The following is a 19,739-nucleotide window of genomic DNA, read 5'->3' as shown; positions in this document are numbered from 1 at the left end:
CCCAATGAATGTGCCTTCCTTTATATCCTGAGATGGCGCCATTATAACATTTATGTAAAAGGCTTGTGTTGGTGAATTATTTCTCTGTCACGGGGCTTCCATATAGAGTATAAGCTGGACTCTATTTCTGGGAACAGTAATAGCGTAATAGCAACAACATTTTCACAGGATTTAAGGTTTGCAAAGCACTTTGCATACATGACCTTATCTAAGTCATGGGCAGCAATGTTAGGAAGTAGGCACTAGAGACAAGATCCATATTAGGAAGCATAGAGACTGAGCCCGTGATTTCGTTACTCTGGGAATCCCTCGGCCAGTACAGGCCAGCATCTCCTCTACAACTTTAACTCTTAGGGAGTTGTCCAGAACACTGAGAGTGTTTGCCCAGGGTCACACATCCAATATGTGCCAGAGTGAAGACTTGAACACAGGACTACCCCTGAGCACAGCTTTCTATCCATTGTATCACACTGCCTTTCTTCAATGACCACTGAGGTGGTTTTGTTGTTGTTATTGTTTAGTCATTTTTCAGTTGTGTCTGACTCTTCGTGACCCCATTTGGGGTTTTCTTGGCAAAGATACTGGAGTGGCTAGCCATTTCCTTCTCCACCTTATTTTACAGATGAGGAAAGTGAGGTAAATAGGGTGAAGTGACTTGTCTAAGGTCACACAGCTTATAAATATCTGAGATTGGATTTGAACTCAAGAAGAGGAATCCAGGCCTGGCTCTCTATCTACTGCACCACCTCGATGCTACAGTGAGGTAGTACAAGTATGATTATCTCCATTTAGAGATGAGGCCTGAGAATCAGTGAAGTGATCTACCTAAGGTCACACAGTAAGTGGCAGAGACTAAAACCTGTCATCTGGCTGCAAGTCAATCAGCATCTATTATGCACCGACTATGGGCCAGGCATTGTTTTAAGTGCTGGGAATATGAAGAAAACACAAGGAAAAGCAAAAACCAGTCTCTGATCTCAAGGAGCTCGTGGTCCAGTGAGAAAGATGGTCTAGGATAAATCAAATGTACTCTTTATTATGCTATGTTTCAGGGCATTGTTTCTCAAAGTGTGACCCAAGACACTTTTAGAGGGAATCTGAGATCAAAACTATTTTAATAGCAAGATATTTTAATAATATGTGTATTATATATTATTAAGTATTAGTACTTAATAAAATTAAGATGTTTTATAATATGGTAAATAACCATACATATAATCAGGGGTATGGTGGTAAATGTTTAATAACTGGCTTTCTGGGGGGAAAATTATATACCACATATGAAAAAGTATATAACATAGTTTTAAGATTAATTTGCATTATTAACATTTTTCTCCATCATTTTCTTAAGTTTAGACAATCAACAAAATAATAAACTGAGCCCAATTTGCCACCTTCGAAGGTATAAATGCTCACAATGAAAATTTAACAATCAACTCTTGTGAACAGGTATGAGCAAGCTCCAGGATATCCTTGGATATAACCCACATAAACAAAGGTCTTTGTGGAAGTGGGGGGATGTCCTCAATAGTTTTTAAGAGTGTAATTGGCCAACAAAAGGGGGTAGCTAGGTGACACAGTGGATAGAACACCAGCCCTGTAGTCAGGAGGACCTGAGTTTAAATCCTACCTCAACTACTTTCTAGCTGTGAAACCCTGAGCAAGTCACTTAACCCCAATAACCTCTTAAGAAAAACTACGAAAGAGTATGAGGCCCTGAGGCTTAAAAGTTAAAAAACCATCACTTGAGGGCAAATAGTTTGGTTTGCTTTTCAGTCACTAATGGCCGGGTATTCATGTTAATCTAGCTTCATTTTTTCACTCTTGGGACCAGGGGCATATTCGAACTTCGGACAAGAGGATCAAAGATGCAGCCCTGATGGTAATCAAACCCTGGCATCCTTACGTGATAGTCTCACCAGTTGAGAGGGGTAGCTATAGAGATAAGATTCCTAGGTTTGTTTTTGTTTGTTTCTTTGTTTGTTTTTTGCAAAACCTGGTCCTAGGTTCATAGAGATCTAAAGCTAAAAGCTGATCTCAGAGATCATCTAGTCTAAAAGGGTCCAACATGAGACCCAATGCAGCGCTCCTTCCTGGGAACCAGATTAAAATGTAATTGGGAAATATTGAACAAAATAAATAAAAATACAGTTATGGAAGTAAATAAACCATAGATAATATTACATTTTAAAACTCAGTCAATTAGGAGCCCAGAGGGATCCTCATGTACAGAATAGTGACCCTTATTATTTTTAGTTTAACACGTTGGATCTAGTCCAAGGCACCCAAGTGACAGATCTGTGCTGTGCCATTACAAATGGGGAGTCAGGCAAATTGGAATAATCGACACTCTGAAGCTGGTCCTTCCAGAACACTGGTAGAGATGTACACATATGTGAAATGTACGGGCCAAAGGCCTGGTTGGAAAGTTGGCAGGGTCTGTCTGGCTCCTTCCTACAGCCTGGAAACTCTGGGTCTCTGTCTAAGGGGACTATCACTTATCTCCCACCCTCCCAAGCACCAGGATGACTACCATCCTAGGAGTCATTGATGCCCTGACAAAAAGGTTTCATTATCTTCCCTGTACTTTCTTTACTTGGAGTAGCTAGGTGGAACAGTGGATCAAGCGCTGGGCTTGAAGTCAGGAAGACTCATCTTCTTGAGTTCAAATCTGGCTTCAGACACTTACTGGCTATATGACCCTGGGCAAGTCATTTAACCCTGTTTGCCTCAGTTTCCTCATCTATAAAATGAGCTTGAGAAGGAAATGGCAAAGCACTCCAGGATCTTTGCCAAGAAAACCCCAAATGGGGTCAGAGAGTCAGATACAACTGAAATGACTGAACAACAACAACTTTCTTCATTATTACTGAAGTGGCTTTTTTTTCTTCCAGCTTTGGATTCCCAATCAGTCCTTTCTAATCCCCAACATCCATTCTGGATTCCTCACTATGAATGATTATTTGGGGAAATTTGAAGCTAACCAAGTAGATGTGTAGACCATTCTAGAAGCCACCCTGTCCACTCTGTGGAAACTGCTGCATGCAGTTAGAGATCAGGTCTGGATGTTTACCAAAAAGCTTTGATCTACATAGGGCTCCAAGAAGTTATATGGTAGTAAAATTTAAATGAAATTTGAAAAATTTAAATAATAAAAAGTACTTTACAGGTATATCAGTTAATCATCACAACAACACTGGGAGATTGATATTATTGTTCCCACTTTACAGATGAGGAAACTGAGGCAGACAGAGGTTAAGTGACTTGCCCAAGGTCAAATAGCCAATATGTGTCCAAGCATGGATTTGAACTCAGGTCCCCATGACTCCTTTATCTGCTCCACCACTACCTGCTTATATAACTGTACCATTGGGCCTTTCCCTATGATCTATCATCATCAATCTGAAGATCTTCTAACTCTAGATCCCTACAGCTCTAAGAATCCATTTAATGTCTCACCTGGTATCGATTCAAAAGACTCATCTTGTTCCCAAGCTTCAGTCACCAGCTTACGTGCTCTTGGAAAAGCAGGAAGAACTTTATAGTGTTCTAGATGACCAGTGAGACTTCAGTACCTGGATTACTACCTGGAGGACTGAATTTGGGTTCATATATCAGGGCAGGGGTCGGGTACCAAGGAAACAATAGGGCACTTAGCTAGAACAAAACAATTCCAGTTTGTTGTATATAAGCATTTATCAGCATTGCACAGTCAGATCCTACCTGCCAACTTTTGAAAGCTTCTACCCCTGTTTCTGCCCTCATTAACTTCCATAGTGAGCATGGGATCTGTTATTGTTTGTTCTTCATTCTGGAAGAGGACTATAACATCAGTAATGTGATGTCATGACTTGCAAGTGAATTCATTTCAGTGAGGCAGGGCTGTGCAAAGTCACCAGCTTTACTCTTTCCTCTGAAGCCATCTGGGTCCAGTGGCAAGATATAGATCAGGAAAACTGGAGATGGCCCTGGATGTAGTGGGAGATCTTGGACTTTTTAAGCTAAGGTCTTTCATTGTTGATTGAGACAACATCTATTCAGTGATTAAGGCTGGGTAAGAAATGAGGCAAAGAATGGCCTCTTTTACCTAGTCAAAAAAAGAAAGAAAGAAAGAGAGAGAGAGAGAGAGAGAGAAGGAAGGAAGGAAGGAAGGAAGGAAAGAAAGAAAGAAAGAAAGAAAGAAAGAAAGAAAGAAAGAAAGAAAGAAAGAAAGAAAGAAAGAAAGAAAGAAAGAAAGAAAGAAAGAAAGAAAGAAGGAAAGAAAAAGAAAAAATCAGTCTAGGAGAGGAAGACCCTCAGGATTTCTAGCCAAAACAGAAACAATTGCTATTTACACTCACTCTGAGCCATCAGAGCCCAAACAGAAGGTGCTGTTTACTGAAGGTATTCCCAATCTCACTGGTCATTTATAATACTATAAAGTTCTTCCTGCTTTTCCAAGAGAACTTAAGTGTTAATGAGTTGGTGGCTGAAGCTTGGGAACAAGATGAGTCTTTTGAATTGATCCCAGATGAAACATTAAATGGATTCTCAGAGCTGTGGGGACCTAGAGCAAGTGAGGTTTGGGCTGGGACCTATTGTTGGCCAATCAATAAGGGCATTTAAGGTTTAAGGCATGGTCCTTAAAAAAAGAAATCTAGCCCACAAACCCCAAGATATATTGCCAGGTTTCAGCACGGAATCTAAGCAAGGGTAGACACCATCTGTGGAGGACGGTACAGGCTCTGAAGCTCAGGATCTGGACAAGTGAAAGGACCATCTCTTTCCTCCTACTTCTTTGAACTTTCAGTGACCGGTTTAAAAAAAACAAGGCCTTTTTCCAAGATAGAGGAAATGTCTCTGTGCTAATGGCAGGTGGGAAGCTACTGCTAGAGGAATATTCATAATATGCTGTGCTGGGTGAATGAGCTACTTATACAGTGTTAAGTGTTTAAGATGCTTTAACTTCCTCCCATCTGGGCTTTCAGACTTGTGAATGAAAGATGCTTGGAGAGATCGAATAAAGAGTTATTTAGGGATAAACTCTTGCAGGGTATGTATCCTCAGTCCCATCTACTCTCTTCCATTGCATCTAGCAGTTGGTGGTGCATAAGATAGAGCACTGAGCTTGGTTGGAGTCAGGAAAACCTGAGTTCATATTCACCTCAGACATTTATTAGCTGTGTAACCCTGAGCAAGTCACTTAACCTCTGTTTGCCTCAGTTTCCTCAACTGTAAAATGGGGATCATAATAACACCTACCTTGCAGGGTTGTTGTGGGGATCAAATGAGATAATATTTGTAAAAAGCACTTAGCACAGTGTGTGGAACATAGTAGGTGCTATATAAATGCTTATTCCTTTTCCCATCTACAAAAAATGTATAAAACATAGAAGGAAAAGAACAATAATCTATTTGTGAATAAGTCCCAATTTCCTTCTAGTGAGTCTAGGCCAGCTACTGGTTCATCTCTATTCCTGTAACTATAAACCAGTCCCACAGGAGCACTATTTGCCCCTCCTTCTGACATCAGGCCTGGGCTTCTTCACAGGGTCAGTGGTAATCTTAGTGGACAGAATGACTATTAAATATAAATAGTCATCTCAATTACCTCACTTCTAACCTCTCTGGTCTTGTAATTGTGACCTTGGGCAAGAGACAGAGGGAAAACAAGCAGGCAAGACATTATCATTTCATTCAAATGCACTGCACAGACCTGCTGTTTTCTCAGACTGAAATCCTGTCAAGTGTGCTAGGTCCAATCATGCGAGACCAATGTTTTCAGAGGAAATGTCCAGAGGCTGCACAGGAGGGTTAGCCCCTGAAATTGAAGGCGCACCCTAGAACTCTGACTACCCTGACTGTGGGAACACCCTGGAAAATGGTCAGTCATGTTCAAGTAACTTATTTTTAGGATGGATTACTTTAAAAAATAATAATAATAAAGATGCCATAATAATTTTCTCATTCTCCAATTGATCCATGATGGTTAAAAAAAAGAACTTAATATAGTTAAGATTATAATTTGCTTTAAACATCACTGACCTTGAAATTAGAATTCAGTTTGGAAACCTCTGTAGGTCTTTTGTTTTTTAACATTTTTAAAAGTTTTTATAATTATGGACTAGAAAATCATTTAAGAAAATGAACAATTTTATACACAAAGAAGGCCAGAAAATGGCGACTGTACATGAAACTATGAATTCCCTTCATTGAAATTTCCTAAATGTATGTTGTTTAATATTTTTAATATACATTGAATTTAATTTGGTAGTAGCAACATTGCCTTGTTTGTCTGTATCTGATCTCCTCTGTGTGGTTTTAAACGTTTAATTGACATGCATTCTTTCTTTTTCTTGCATCACTAACATTACTTTGCCATGCTTCTCAAAATTCTCTTTCCCACCCTCCACAAAAATCCTTGGGGAAAGTATAGAGAAAAGAAAAAGGAAAGGAAAAAGGAAAGGGAAGGGAAGGGAGGGGAATGGAATGGAAGGATAAAGAAAAGAGAAGAGAAGTAAAAAAAAAAAAGAAAAGAAAGAAATTTGCACTATATTGAATATCTGATGCTGCACTTCCAGTCCATTACCTTTCCACCAAGGAAAGGAAGACAAGCAACTCAAACCACCTCCTGATTGTTAAATTTTCAGTGTGAGCATTTACATCTTGAAAATTAGTAAACACTACAAATCAAGGCTCTATTTATTGATTTTTTTTCTAGACTTAAGAAAGTGAAGGAGAAGATGTTAATGCAGATAAAACTTAGAAGTGTGTGACTTACATCCCCCCCTTCCAAGAAATCTAGTTATTAAACATTTCCTAGCACACGTTTGGAGGTAAGCTTCATCACTCTGCTAGAGTCGTGACTGGTCATTGCCTTAATTGGAACTATTAAGACTTTCCAAATTGTTTTCCTATAAAATGTTAGTCATTCTCTAAATAGCTCTCCTGCTTCTGCTCACTTCATTATGCATCAGTTCATACAAGTCTCCCCAGATTAATCTGAATTTGTCCTGTTTGCCATTTCTCATGGTACAAAAATATTCTATTATATTCACATACCATAATTTGTTCAGCTATTCCACAATTGATGGGTACACATTGTTTTACCCAGTTTTTTTCCTATAACAAAAAAGTGCTATTACAACTGTTTTTGTATATATGGGTGCTTTTCCTTTCTTTGATCTCTTTGGGGTATATATCTAGTAGTAGCATTACTGGGTCAAAAGGTATGTAGCTTAGTGACTTCGGAGGTATGCTGTAGTTCCAAATAGTTTTCCATAATGGTTGGACCAATCCACAAATCCACAGACAATGCATTAGTGTTTTTGTCTTTTGATGGCCTCTCCAACAATTATTTTCATTTTTTGTCATCTTTTACAATGTGATGAATATGAAGTAGAACCTCACAGTTGTTTTAATTAATATTCCTTTTATTAGCAGTGATTTGGAGCATTTTTCTCCTTTGAGAACTGTCCAATTATGTCCTTTGATCATGGGGAATGGCTCTTGTTCTTACATACTTATATTGATTATCTATATATTTTCTATATATGAACTTTAATAAGTAAAATTTGCTGCAAATATTTTTTTCCAGTTACCTCTGTGGGTCTCTTTACTCTCCTCTGAAAAGAGAGTCCTGGCCCAGACACTGTCATGATGTTTTGATGAGATGCAATCCATTGGGTGGCCCATTGTCAGTTTCTGGAAGGGGATGACGGAAATTTCCTACACAAATATTCTCTGTAACCAGGCAGAAATATGCAAAAACATTGTTATAGGACTCAAGATGTAGTCAGTATTCCAAGAATAAGAAACCAAATAATGAAGAAATGATCACAGCTAGGGCAGAAAAAGTATAAAGCAGAGTATGAAAAATTGAAGATGTTTTGCCTTTGCATAGCACAGTACTTGGCACATAGTAAGCACTGAATAAACGTCTGTTAATTGATTGTTGATTGAACACAAGGCCAACCAAATCCCTCAAGGCCCATAGATGAAACATAGGAAAGAACAGCATGTTCACATCTTCTGACCACCCTCACTAAATATTTGTTGAATGACTGCAAGAACTTCTCAATGCTGTAAACTCAAGAAAAGGCAGCAAAATGCTGCCAAACTCAGAGTAATTGTAATGACTAATCTTGGTCCCAGAGAAACAATGAACAACCATTCCTCTCTCCACTTGGTGAAGATATAGGGGGTTTCAGGTGTGGAGTGTTGTGTTTTATTAGAGGCAATTGCTTTGTCCATTGGGTTTTGCTCATGTTTTTCTTCCTTGTAGTAAAGGATTCAATGCAAGGAGCATCAGGAAATGGTTCTGATGTTTGAAGAAAGGCACATATGAAAGTTAGTAAATAGAGAGAGGTAGAAAAAAGGTTCATCTTTATTTCTTCTTCCACAAAATGGAGGAAGGTAAATCTTTAAAATCTAGATGCAACAGTCCTTTTTACCCTTATGTTCTCAACTGAGGATGCTTTTGGTGGGTATAGTCCCTTAGTAGGATCATTATGATTTATTTCTCCTTTGCTATGTCTAGAAATTATTTAATCTTAAAAATGAATGGGCATTAGGAATCATCTCTAAGTACTAACTCTTATGAGAAACAGGAATCTCCATGATAACTATCATGACAAACCATCACAGAGGCTCCCCACAACATCAAAAGCAAGACAAAATAAAACAAAACCACTCACAAAGGGTTTCTCCAAAGAAATCATTTTCCTGTACATTTGGATGTTGTCATGGAATATATATTTTCAAATGTGTTTATTAATTTATTTTTACAGGCATTTACCTCACTCTACCACTATCCACCTGCCCATAGAACAATTTCTTTTTTTCTTTTTTTTAAATTTTTAACATGTGTTTTTAAAACTTTGGGTTACAAATTTTCTCCCTTCCTCCCTCCCCACCCACCCTCATTGAAAAGGCAAGCATTTCATTACAGGTTATAGATGTGCAGTCATGCAAAACACTTCCATAGTAGTCCTGTTGTGAAAAACTAAGTATATTTCCCTTCATCCTATCCTACCCCCCATTTATTCTATTCTCTCTTTTGACCCTGTCCCTCCTCAGAAGTATTTGCTTTTGATTATCCCCTCCCCCAATCTGCCCTCCCCTCTATTAACCCCCCACTCTCTGTCCCCTTCCCCCCTTATTTTCATGTAGGGTAAGATAGATTTCCATACCCCATTATGCATGTTATTCCCTCCTTAAGCCAGATCCTATGAGAATAAGATTCACTCATTCCCTCTCACCTTCCCCCATTTCCTCTCCACTGTAAAAGCCTTTTCTTGTCTGTTTCATGTGAGATAATTTACCCCATTCTACTTCTCCCTTTCTCTTTCTCCCAGTATAATCCTCTCTCACCCCTTAATTTTATTTTCCAGATATCATCCCTTCATCTTCAACTCACCCTGTGTCCTCTATCTATCTATCTATACATACATATAATTTTTTCCCTCCCACTACCCTAATACTGAGAAAGGACTCATGAGTTACAAATATCATCTTTCCATGTAGAAATGTAAACAGTTCAACCTTAATAAGTCTCTTATGATTTCTCTTTCCTGTTTACCTCTTCCATGTTTCACTCGAGTCTTGTATTTGAAAGTAAAATTTTCTATTCAGCTCTGGTCTTTTCCTCAGGAATGCTTGAAAGTCCCCTATTTCATTGAATGACCATTTTTTACCCTGAAGGATTATACTCAGTTTTTCTGGGTAGGTGATTCTTGGTTGTAGTCCTGTCTCCTTTGCCCTCTGGAATATCATACTCCACGCCTTAATGTAGAAGCTGCTAAATCTTGTGTTATCCTGATTGTGTTTCCACAATACTTGAATTGTTTCTTTCTGGTTGCTTGCAATATTTTCTCCTTGACCTGGGAATTATGGAATTTGACTACAATATTCCTAGGAATTTTCCTTTGGAGATCTCTTTCAGGAGGTCATGGGTAGATTCTTTCAATTTCTATTTTGCTCTCTGGTTCTAAAATATCAGGGCAGTTTTCCTTGGTAATTTCTTGAAAGATGATGTCTAGGCTTTTTTTTTGATCATGGCTTTCAAATAGTCCAATAATTTTTAAGTTCTCTCTCCTGGATCTATTTTCCAGATCAGTTGTTTTTCCAATGAGATATTTCACATTCTCTTCTATTTTTTCATTCTTTTGGATTAGTGTTACAGTGCCTTGATTTCTCAAATTGTCACTAGCTTTCAATTTCTCCATTCTAATTTTTAAGAAAGTGTTTTCTTCAGTAAGCTTTTGGACTTCCTTTTCCATTTGGCCAATTTTGCTTTTGAGGGCATTCTTCTCCTCATTGGCTTTTTGGACCTCTTTTGCCATTTGGGTTAGGCTATTTTTAGGTGTTATTTTCTTCAGTGTTTTTTTGGGTCTCCTTTAGCATCACTCTCAGTTATTCCTCTACTTCTCTTACTTGCTTCTCAAAATTCTTTTTGAGCTCTTCCATGGCCTGGGACCAATTCATATTTTTCTTGGAGGCTTTGGATGTAGGAGCTCTGGCTTCGTTGTCTTCTTCTGGTTGTATGTTTTGATCTCCTTTGTCACCAAAGTAAGATAATATAGTCTGACTCTTTTTGCGCTGCTTGCTCATGATCCCAGCCAATTACTTGAGTTATAAACTCTTTGTTAAGGTAGGAGTCTGCTTCCAGTATGCAGAATGTACTGTCCCAAGCTTCAGGGGTTTTGTGTAGCTGTTTTCAGAGATACTTCTAGGGACCTGTAAATTTTCAGTTCTTCCAAGGTGTTATGATCAAGGGTGAGGTGTTTACTTCTTTCCTGGCCTATGCTCTGGTCTATGAGTGACCACAAGCACTCTTTTCTGTCTTGAAACTGTGAGGATTTCTTCTCCACAGCTGCTACAACCTCCACCATGCCAACGCCCCTCCTCACCCCAGGATTGCCACCCAGAACTGTGACCCAGATAGTAAAAGTAAAAGAATCCTGCACCAGCAGAGAGATCCCTGCAATCCCCCTCTGATCAGCCACTCGATTCCCCCTCAGTCTGTGGGCCAAAAGCTCAGGAGGCAGCAGCTGCCCCAGGGCCGAGCTTGGGGAATGGGGCTGGAACTCCACGGTGCTTCTCTCTCAGCACCGTAGAAACAGACTTTTCCCACTGACCTTCTAAGTTGTCTTTGGCATTCGTGGGTTGAGAAGTCTGGAAACTGCCACTAGCTGCCCGCAATTCAGACCTCTGAGGCCTGTTCCAGGTTTGCAGCGGCCTGCGTGCCCACGCCAAACTGCACTCCTCTCCCAGCCTGGCGCGATATACTTTTCCAATCAACCATCCAGGTTGTCTTGGGCTGGAAATTTGTTTCACTCTGTCTTTTTGTGGGTTCTGCTGCTTTAGAATTTGTTTAGAGCCATTTTTATAGGTATTTGGAGGGGTTTGGGGGAGAGCTCAAGCAAGTCACTGCTTTTACTCCTCCATCTTGGCTCCACCCCCCAACAATTTCTTAAAAGGAAAACTAAAACCATCAATACTTACACATATAGTCCAACAAAACAAATTCCCACATTAGCCATGTCTGAAAATATACGTTTCATTCTGCATCCTGAAGCCATCGCCTTCCTGGCAGGAGGTGGTATGATTCCATTTCATTCCTCCAGGTATCTGGTTTATCACTTCATTGATCAGAGTTCTAAAATCTTCCAAAGTTGTTTTTCTCCATAATATTGCTGTCATTATATAAATTGTCCTCCTAGTTCGGCTCATTTCACTCTGCAATATTATGATTCCCTTTTTTGCTTCCCCAATTTAACATGTGACTTTTTAGATTGTTTTTCTTTTTTAAAAAAATGTTTACTTATTTCCAGAGACCTTGGTATATCTGTTTCGATGAAATAGAGAGTACCATAAGTAGGACCTACAGAAACCTGGCATCTAAGACCTGTTATTTCCCTACTTGATGCCTTAATTTCTCCACCCATATGAATAGAAAAAGAATATTTTCCTCTTAGTGGATCTGCTGAATGCAACATGTTATAATTACTATATCATATTAAATGAATATGAAAAATACAGAGAAGGCTGGTACAAAGTAAAATAAAGAGAACCAGGGGAAAAAATATACAATGATTACAATGAAATAGATGGAAAGAGAAAGAAAGAAAGGAAGGAAGGAAGAGAGAGAGAAAGGAAGGTAGGAAGATGAAAGAAAGAAAGAGAAAGGAAAAAAGAAAAAGAAAGAAAGGAAGGAAGAAAGAAGGAAAGAAAGAAAGAAAAGAAAAGAAAAGAAAGACGGAAGGAAGGAAGGAAGAAATAGAACCTTATAATTGTAATGATCAAGCCTGGCCCTGAAGAAGGGAGGAGAAAATTCCCCTCACTTCCTTCCCCATAGAGGTAGGGGACTGTGTGTATAGAACACTGCATATACTATCTGGCTCAATTGATGTGATTAGTTTGCTGACCTTTTATTTTTTTTTTCTTTTTTATTCTTTGTTATAAGCTAGGTGATGCATGGATAGAGGGCTGGGCCTGGAGTCAAAAAGAATTGAGTTTAAATCCAACCTCAGATACTCACTAGCTGTGTGACCCTGGGCAAGTCACTTAACTTTTGCCTGCCTCAGTTTCCACAGCTGTAAAATAGGGATAATAAAAGCACCTCCCCCCCAAGAGTTGTTGTGAGGATCAAATGAAATAAAATTTGCAAAGTGTTTAGCACAGTGTACCTAGTAAGCGCTTAATAAATATTTGTTTCCTTCCTCCTTTCTCTGAGATGACTCCAGGTGTGTTCAGGAGTTAGCTTGAACTGGTTTGCAAGAGCTGATTCTTAAATTTTCAGTGTGAGCATATACACTTCAGAAATTGGCAAATGGTCCAAATCAGGACTTGATTTATTGTTTTGTTGATCATCCAGGCTTAAGAATGTGATAAGGAAAATATTAATAATGCAGATTCAACTTAAAAGCATGTCCTGTGTTTTTAGAGAGCCAGTACACTTCTGGATGGCTCCTATGGAGGAGTGGGGGAGAGGAAATATTTAAAAACAAGGACAATGAAAAAATAAGAAATATTAATACAAATTATTTTTAATTTGAATTAAAAGAGAAAATGCACACAATAAGCAATTGTTGTTGTTCAGTCACATCCAATTCTTCGTGACCCCATAGATCATAACCTTATCAAATCAGATAAAATTTGTAAATCAAAGTATTTACTTTGTAAAAGTATTTGCTTAGCATAGTGCCTGGCACATAGTAGGCCCTATATGATGTTCATTCTCTCCTAATATTAACTCACACTTGTATAGAGATTTAAGGTTTTCAAAGTACTTTTACATCTAAACTACACAATAATGCTGTGAGATGGGTACTATTGCTTCTGTTTTACAGTTGAGGAAACTGAGGTTGAGAAAGGTGATTTACCTACCTATAGTCACACTGCTAGCAGGTATCTAAGGTAGGATTTGAAGTTGGGTCTTCTTGACTTTAAATCCCTCACTCTATTTACCATACCACAGTATCAAGATCTTGAGCCAGGGCTGATCACAAATGTAAATTAAGTAGGCAGCTGCCTCTGTGTCCAGTGATTGACAGAGTCTGAAAGACCTGCTCTCCCAAAGGTGTTTAATTGTCATAGAACATTAGAACTGGATAGGATCTTGGAGATGACCTAATCTAGCTCCTCTCATTTTACAGATGAAGAAACTTAATTTCTTTCCCAAGGTCACACTATTAATTAATGGCAGAGCACCCACACACACACCTTAATCTTTCATAATGCCTGAAATTCTCACCATTAGGGTCAATCCTTGAAGTCAAGGCATTGTGTCTTGAAGGCCTCTGTTTCAATGTAACCTGGGAAGCAGAATGTGTTGGTCATAAGCTCATGAGATTAGAGAGTTAGAGCCAGCAGAAACCTTAGAGGCTCAACCCCATCATTTTCTAGACAAGGAAACTGAGATCCTGAGAGATTCAGTGCCTTGCTCGAGGTCACACAGTTAGAAAGTGGATGAGCTAGGTTTCAAATCCAAGTCAATCAATCAACAAGCATTTATTAAGTGTCTACTGTGTGCCAAACAAAAGTGAAACTGTCCCTCACCTCCAGAAGCTTATAATCTAGAGAGCAAAGACACGTCCATATAAAGGAATTTACAAAATGGATCCAGGAATATTTGTGAGGTAAGGCACTAACAGCTGGGATGGGGAGGAAATTCTTCATGAAGCAGAGGATGCTTGGGTTAAGCCCTGAAGGAAACCAGGAAGAATAAGAGGTGAAGATGAAAAGGGAATTCTTCCCAGACATGAAGAGCAGCTAGGGCATGGGTATGGAGATAGAAGATAGAGTGTTGCGTGTAGTAAAAAAAGGCAGCTTGGCTGACCCTGAGTGTGCATGAAGGGAGGAAGGTTTAATAAGGCAGTAAAGGGATGCTGGGATCTGGTTGTAAAGAGCTTGGGCTTCAAATACCAAACAGAGGAGGTTATATTTGATACTAGAGGTAACAGAACTTTATTGAATGGAGCGATAGCATGATGAGATGGTCAGTTTTAGAAAGGGTTGTGTAAAGATGGGAGCGCCACAGATAGGTTGGTAAGTTCTCCAACACTCTACAAAAATCACTTTGGCAGCTGTTTGGAAGACAGATTGGAGTGGAAAGAAACTTGAGGAAAGAAGGCCAATTAGAAAGCCACTGCAATAGTTCATACAAGAAATAATGAAGGTCTGAATTGGGGGGGGGTATCCATGTGAGTGGAGAGAAGGTAGATGCAAGAGACGTGGAGGCAGACAGACAAGATCTAGCAAATAATTTGAGATGCGTGCTGAGTGAGAATGAGGAGCCGAGGTTGCAAACCTGAGTGTCTGGAAGGATAGGGGTACCCTCAAAAAGAATAAGGAAGTTCGGAAAAGGAGTGGTTGGGGGGGGAAAGATAATGAGTTCGATTTTGGACATGTTGAGCATTGAATGCCTATGGAACATCCAGTTGGAAATGTTCTATAGGCAGTTGTTAATGTGTGACTGAAGCTCAGGTTAGGGCTGGGTAGATAGATAGGAATCATCAGCACAGAATCCATGTAATCTAATGAGACCACCGAGAGAGAGTGCGGAGAGAATGGAGGGCCCAGGACAGAGCCTTGTGAATACATGGGTAGTTAAAGGGAGTGATAATGATTGATGACCCAGCAATAAAGACCAATGATGATCATGAACTTTAATATTTATATATATATATTTATACATATATATTATATGTGTATGTATATATTTGTATGTATGTGTGCATATACACATATGTGTATGTGTGTAAATATACATACACTCGCACACACATAACACTTGCTATGGCACTGTGCTAAGTACTTTACAAACTTTAACTCATTTTGTCCTCACAACAATCCTGGAAGGTAAGTGCTATTGTTATCCCCATTTTTATAGTTGAGGAACTGAAGCAGATAGAGGGCAAATGACTTACCCAGGGTCATAGGCTGGATCTGGATCTCACGTCTTCCTGACTCCAGGTCCAGCACTCTATCCACTGAGCTACCTCTACAGACAGACACATGGGTAGAGCTGGTGTCATGAAAACCCGGAGAGGAGATAGTATCCTGAAGAGAGAAGGGTCACCAGGGTCAAATGCTACAGAGGTCAAAAGAGTTGAGAACTGAAAAAAGGCCATTAAGATCTCGCAGTTAAGAAATCATTGTCAGCTTTGAAGAGAAGAGTTTCCATTGAGTGATGGGGTTGGAATCCATATTGCAAAGTATTTAGAAGTAAACAAGAAAAGATGTGACAGCAATTAAGTATAGACAGTTTTGTTTTTTTTTTTCTGGGAGTTTGGCTGTGAAAGGGAGGAGATTTGTAGGATGATAGCTTGAAGGGACTCTCAGGTCTAGAGAGGGTTAAGGATAAGGGAGGCTTAGGCAGGTTGGGCAGCAGAAAAGGAACCAATAAACAGGGAGAGATGAAATATAATGGAAAGAGAAGGAACAACTGTGGGAGCAATTTGCTAGAGAAGATAGGAGAAGATGAGATCAATGTTGCGTGTAGACAAGTCGGCCATGGTGAGGAAACGTCACGGAATCAGAGCTTGGAGTAAAAGAAAAGAGAGTGGGGGATTATGTCAATGCATTGAAGGCCGATAGAAAGGGAAAAGAGGGAATTCTCTGAAGATTATCTTAGCAAGAGTGAAGGTCTTCAGCTTTGAGGTTGGAGCAAGAGGGAGTTGAGTGGGGAAAGGGACAAGTACTTACTAAGCACCTACTAGGTGCCAGGCTCTCTGCTAAGTGCTTTGCAAATATTATCTCATTTGATCCTCTCAAGAAGTCCATGAAGTAGGTACTATTATTATACCCATTTTACAGTTGAGAAACTTGAGGCAAAGAGAGGTTAAGTGATTTGCCCTGTGATTTGCCCAGGGCCATAAGGTTAACAAGTGTTTGAGGCTGGATTTAAATTCAAGTCTCCTGGCTGAGTGCTTAGCACAATGCTGCTAACCCAGTGCCTGGCACATAGTAGGTACTTAATAAACGACTGAATCCTCCATATATATATAATATATACCTCTTGACCTCCAAACCCAACAAACACTGTACCCACTGAACCCCGTAGGTGCGTAAGTGGGAGACTTGAGGAAAGAAGAGAAATCAAAGGACAGTCTCTGTGGTGAATGGGAGAAGGAATCCATTAGGGAGTAGAAAAAGGATTGCCTTGCTGAGGTGAGAACCCAACTGAAATTAGATGATATAAATTTACAGCAGACTTGGGGTCACCATGGTTGCATGACTTTCTCCAGCTCCCTTCTGTATTATGTAAGAAGGAGTGGAGGAGGCAGATAGTGAAAATAATTCAAAATTGGAATTTAGCAAAGGATGAGTGACCATGGGACCATGGGATCATGGAATTAAATCAGGAACAGAGGAAAATGTCAGGTTGCACTAGATAACTGAATGGTTGAGATTGGAAAGGGAGGACCGTGGAGCCAGAACAGTGGCGATGGTCAAAGAGAACACTAAGGGATGGAGGGAACAGAGGTCACAGTGAAGATGAGGTTTAGGAGCAATAAAGCATAGGAAGAGGTGGGGTGCTTTGAGGCCAGGATCAGATGAAGGAATTTCAGAGTTCTTACCAGGTGCTCTGATGGGGGGTGGGGAGGAGGAAGGGAGGGAGAGAGAGAAATGGACAGTGGATACAAACCTGGGTTCAAATTCTCTCTCACTCATAGTGTCTGTGAGATCCTAGGTAAGTCACATAACTTCTCTGTGTCCCAAGCAAAGCTCAAACTTCCTACACAGATGAAAGTGCGAGCTTCCCCCAACCTTCCACCCCCTAAAAGTGGGACGGGATGAGGAACAAAGCCCGATATTCTATTGTAACGTTTTTCTCCTCTTTTTCTCCTTTGCAGTTTTTTTCTTCCATTCACCTCATCTCCAAACTATGAATTCTGCTTTCTCTTCTGCCTCTCAAGTCAGGGGCAATACCTGTAGATCGCTCTCAGCCTAACACTCTTGAGAAACCACAGCCTTTTTTCCAGCTTCTGGGCAGGGCAGGCAGGCAGGCAGCTGTTGGGCTCGAGTCCCTGGGAACGTGGGCACCAAAGGTGGCCATGCCCCGCTGCTGCCCTGGACCACCCAGCATTCCCACAGCAGGAAAGGCTGCCAGGGGAAGGGGCACTAGCCAAGGCCCAAGGACCCAGGAGACAGAGCTTGGTGACTGAGGAAGTGAGTTCAGGCTATGGCGAAGGAAATTGAAATGTAAATGTGGGAAGGTGCTGGGGCCACTCACTGCCCATTAATTACAGCACAGTGAGGATGGAAGGAGGCAGTAAAGCAGAGCACGCCTGGCTCCAGGGCCGGGGCCCAGGCTAACGCAAACAGGAAGGTTTTAATGAGAAAGTCCCCAAGAGGAAATGACTCAGTGCTTGGGAGAGAGTGAGCTCCAGCAAGACGGAGGCAGTCCGTGTAGCCCCCTGGGCTTTGAAGAGAAGCCAGCTCAGCAACAGGGCCCAGACGGGAGGCCAGGAGCAGAGGGTGGGCCTGGAGTTTCCGTTTGGCTCAGGAGAAACAGAAACTCCCAATCATGCCTCCCCTCCGGCTCAGGCCTTTTTCCATGTTTCCCTCCGTGGTAGGGGTGGGGGAGGCATTCTTGGAGGAGGGGAGGAATGGTCGCATCTCCTTTGGCATCACCAAAAATATCTTGCTTCTCAGTGGGAGCGATGGATTCAGAGAATGCCCGGTCAGAAATTCGTGTAGAGCATCACAGGAGCGTGACTGAGAGAAGTGCTTCCGTTCCCCCCACTTCAGCCTTCGCATTGAAGATAAATGGCATTGGCCCTAAGAATAAGAGAGAACTGGTGGATAACGTGCTCAATACTTCTGAGTTGAATAGAGCTGTGATAGGAATTCTTCGGTCCAGAGGAAAGTCATTTGGGGAGGGGGGGGCACAGGGGACAAGTGTCTCTCAGAATTCAGACTCTAATGTACCCCTCTCCCCTAACACACATAGACACATAGGACCTAAGTCCCCAGTCTTTGAGCCCTCGGAAGAGAGCACAGGGAGTGGGTCGACGAGCGGGACCATGCTAAGAAATGAGGCCTAGGAGAAATCTAGCACTCTGGGAGTCAAGGTTGGCTTGGGTGTGTTGATGGACTGGTCATTGCAAGAAGCAGGGGTCAGCGGGGAGCCATGAGACAGGAGTGAGGGGGGCAGATGGATACCGTGTGAGCCCCCTCAACCAAAGTTGCGGTCTTCCAGTTATCATTCTGTTTATAGGTTTCCTGTGTTGAAATAAGAGAGAAATGCACCAGGCATCCTTCCGAATATAGGAACACAGCTTGATCCCCACGCTGAGAAGCAAGCAAACACTTTGCGAATTATTAATATTCTCCTTACCTCAAAAACCTGACAGCGTTGCTGACAAGATCAAATTGGATAGTTTATGCAAAGTGCTTGCAAATATTAAAGCTCTCTATAAATGTTAGGTGCTATTAATATTAAACGCTCAAATGTCTCTATGATCTCATTGATTGAGGAGTTCCCTCCTGTGTTAAATACAGACTGTGGAGATTTGGAATGCTAAGGTCCCAGTACAAAGAAAGGCAGCATTCCCCCTTATTTGTGGGATGGGGGTGGGGGTGAGGGGCGAATAGTTGGGGCAAGGACACCTAGTCAGGGCTCCTAATGTCGAGAAGAGAGTGGGGAGGATTCTTTCTCTGAGCCTCATGGCTCCTGATTCTATATCCCCTACGTCAAAAACTTGGGACATAGGTGTGGCCGCCAACTGGCTAGTCACAGTCCTTGGCCATGGTACATGCTTTTAAGAACAAGACAGAATTGGTGGCGATGGGAGGCTCTCGGTACCACTGGACAAAATGGAGCTTGAGCTGGGAATATCAGAAAGTAAAGCAAGGAAGCTTTATTCAGGAGGAAATCTTCATAGAAGGCAGAGGGGGTGAAGGAGCGTGGATGCCATGGAGCATGGAAGAGCAGTCTGCTGGGCTCCTGGATGGAATCAAGTACCCGTGGTGGGTGGAAAAGGGTGGGTTTTTATTGGGGTCTTCTCTGGGTCAGGCAGGACCAGGCATCGGGCATAGAGAACAGGGAGCCTGAGCCAGGGGTGCAGATTCAGGCCTGGTATTGGCACTGGGACAGAGGTGGGAGAGACAGGGCGGTGGTGGAATTTGGAAGCTAGTCAAGGGTTTGGGGACATTGCTGCTGGTTATATGTTGCAAACTGTTCACAGCCACCATTGTCTTCTGAGTGATACCCATTTAAAAATCTTCAGAGGCCGTTGTGTTCTGCGTCT

This window comes from Vombatus ursinus, unplaced genomic scaffold (assembly GCF_900497805.2).
Source record: "Vombatus ursinus unplaced genomic scaffold, bare-nosed wombat genome assembly UNPS02014789.1, whole genome shotgun sequence".
Lineage (NCBI taxonomy): Eukaryota > Metazoa > Chordata > Mammalia > Diprotodontia > Vombatidae > Vombatus > Vombatus ursinus.
The sequence above is the reverse complement of the archived record's forward strand: the minus strand, read 5'-3'. Positions refer to the sequence as shown.